The sequence below is a fragment of the Scyliorhinus torazame genome, chromosome 18, assembly GCF_047496885.1.
Source record: "Scyliorhinus torazame isolate Kashiwa2021f chromosome 18, sScyTor2.1, whole genome shotgun sequence".
Lineage (NCBI taxonomy): Eukaryota > Metazoa > Chordata > Chondrichthyes > Carcharhiniformes > Scyliorhinidae > Scyliorhinus > Scyliorhinus torazame.
Window position 1 is genome coordinate 147,674,056 of NC_092724.1, and position 3,177 is coordinate 147,677,232.

Below are 3,177 nucleotides of genomic sequence, written 5' to 3' on the forward strand. Positions count from 1 at the left end.
CTGTGAAGCCATAGTGCTATCCACTTGTGCTACCGTGCTGCCCAAGAGTACACAGGGGACAGAGCAGGGAAGTACCCTGGCATTCCCCCTGGCCCCCAGGCATCCTAGCAGTGCCATCTTGGAAGTTTGGCATTGCCACCTGGGCACCCTGGCTGTGCCAATGTGGCACCACCAGGGTGCCCAGTTGGCATTGCCAAGGTACCAGGGCACTGCCACGGTGTGAGGTTGGCAATGCAACGGTGCCTGGGTGCCAGGTTTGCACTGCCAAGTGCACAGAATGCAAAATTCTACTCAGAGTTTGAAAAAGCTGCAGAATAATTGGGTCTACCATTGTTGCCTTGGTCATTATTACACTAATGGTTTGTTAAATTTTCCTATTCATTGATGACAATGTGATTCCTGATGGAACGTTTTCTGTTTAGTAAGTAATTTTCATTAGTGTGCGGGGTTATGATCTCTTTTAATAAGAGCTATGAATTTCACTATGACCCATGCAAAGGAATTGCACAAGAATTCATCATTTAAGACTTTTACAGTAACAAACACACAAAAATCAACTGAACTAAACATCACTTAGTAGTCAACTAATAGTCTAAACTACAGAAAAGGTGTTCTTTCGTAACTCCTTAACACAGTCGAAAACTCTACGCCATGTTTATACATTAAACCAGACTCGCCACAGAAATAAAGCGCTGCATTTTTATTTCTGGCAGAGGAGGGCGCGTAAATTAGAGCAGATGCCCATCGCATCAGCTCTCCACCCACCCCCAAGCTCACACACATAATACAGGGGGTGGACGAGCTCCAAAATGGGTAGCCCTCCTGCTAAATTTAAATAGCTAAATAAGGCTCAATGAGGCTTGTTATGAAACCAATTGACCCTGATAATATGCCGCCATGCCATAAAAACGTTTGGCCTGAGCAATTGCACAGGAGTGGGCAGCCGGGTTTTTAAAATAATCGTTTTAAAGGGTGGGAAGGAAGGGGGGATTTATCTTTGGGGGTTGCACTTTGCCAACCGAGGGGACGCCCCCCAAGTTGGAACCCCCATGCCTCCCTACCTGCCCACAGCTTCCAAATGACTTAATGTTTTCTTGAATTAAAGGAAAAAATGTAAAACATAATCATCTTATTTGTCCAACGCTCGTAACAATAGACGAAGGAAAGATACCTGTTGCAGTTTAACATTGCAACATTTTCGCCTGTGCCTAAGGTGGGTCAGCCTTCATAAATATTTCATAAACAAATTGAGACTTGGTACATATGTTTTCACATGCATAACAGAATACACAAAGTTCTATAAGTCACCAACACACAAAACAAGTCTTCAGAGCTTAAAGCAAAACCTATTAGTGTAGTATAATGGTCTGTCTTCTCTGAATTTTCCTTTGTTAAGATAAATCATTGTAACATTTGTGAAGCTTTATTTTAAAAAAGTAATGGCCCTCTGTCTTGTTCTGTCCATCAATCATTGCCTGCCAAAGGACCCATTAAAGATTCTTCACTGCATGTACTCACCATCAATGTGTTTGTAATGCTGGCATTCTCAGAGTCAGAGGAATGCTGGAATGGTTATTAATTGCAAGCTAACACTCTCTTCTGCATTTTATTGTGTTATGATCCAGAGGAGATTGAAGCTATCATTTGCTGTGCATTGACAATCATTACTGGCTGAGTCACTGAACATTAGGGAGGTAGCAGTAGGTTGGAAAGAGGTCAACATGGTGCGCATACTCGAAAGGGTAGCAAATAGACGCAAGCAACTCGAGACCCATTAACAGTATGTCAAACATTGGCATCTATTATCAGGTGGAAATTTGAAGACTACTCTGTATGATAACAGCTAACAATAGGCAACATGGATTCAGAGGGGGATGGGCCCACCTTGCTAACCTCCTTGACTTATTAGAATACTGACAACCCACATTGATACTGGTAATGTTGAATGGGACATGCTCAGACTTACAGAATGCATTGACAAAGATTCCTGTGTCACAAATATGCCTCTTTATTTTTGACAAATCATTTTGTTTTAAATTTCAACTGGCTGCCTGGAAATTCAATACTTTAAAAAATGAGACAGCAAACTGCTTCAAAATGCAAGAGCACCTTCTAAGGTGAGGGTGGGACAGGCAAACAAGAACCTGCTCCGAAAGAAAGTGGGAAGAAAGAGACATTTCAAAGGATATCTATAGACGTCAAAATCCAACAGCTGATTGAGGAAGATATTAAAAATGCGAAGTGCTGAATTTCAATCGACAGGAAAGGCCAGTGGAGCTGTTAACCGGCCAGATATTGCCGATACTCAAACCCCTGGGGAGGATGAAATAACCCCATCTCCTGTTGGTTCCCTGTCGTGACACACGTTTCTGAGATGAATGATCAGAATGTTCTACAACAATGACTGCAAACATGCTAATCGAATTCCTTTTCGGGAATATACAGACTTGAGGTTCATATAATTATAGAATCACTACAATGCAGAAGGAGGCCATTCGGCCCATCGATTCTGCACCTACCGAAAGAGCAGCCTACCTAGGCCCAATCCCAAGCCCTAACCCCATTATCCCATAACCCCACCGAACCGTTGGACACTAAGAGGCAATTTTATCATGGCCAATCCACTTATCCAGCACATCCTTGGACTGTGGGGGAAAACAAGAGCACCCAAGGAAACCCGTGCGGACATGGGGAGAATGTGCAAACTCCACACAGTCACCCACGGTCGAAGTTGAACTCTGGTCCCTGGCAGTGTGAGGCAGCAGTGCTAACCACTGTGCTGCCCTTAATGTGCCACCATGACGGTTCTTAAGAACTGTTTTTTTTGGCCAAACCAGAGACAGACAGAAGTCATCAAAGTTATCTGGAAAACCTCCAGAAGATAAACATTATGGAATCTCTCTCATACAACCTTAGTAAGAAGTCTGACAACACCAGATTAATGTCCAACAGGTTTGTTTCAAACACTAGCTTTCGGAGCACTGCTCCTTCCTCAGGTGAATGAAGAGGTATGTTCCAGAAACATATATATAGACAAATTCAAAGATGCAAGACAATGCTTAGAATGCAAGCATTTGCAGTTAATTAAGTGTTTACAGATCCAGAGATAGGGGTAACCCCAGGTTAAAGAGGTGTGAATTGTCTCAAGCCAGGACTGTTGGTAGGATTTCGCAAGCC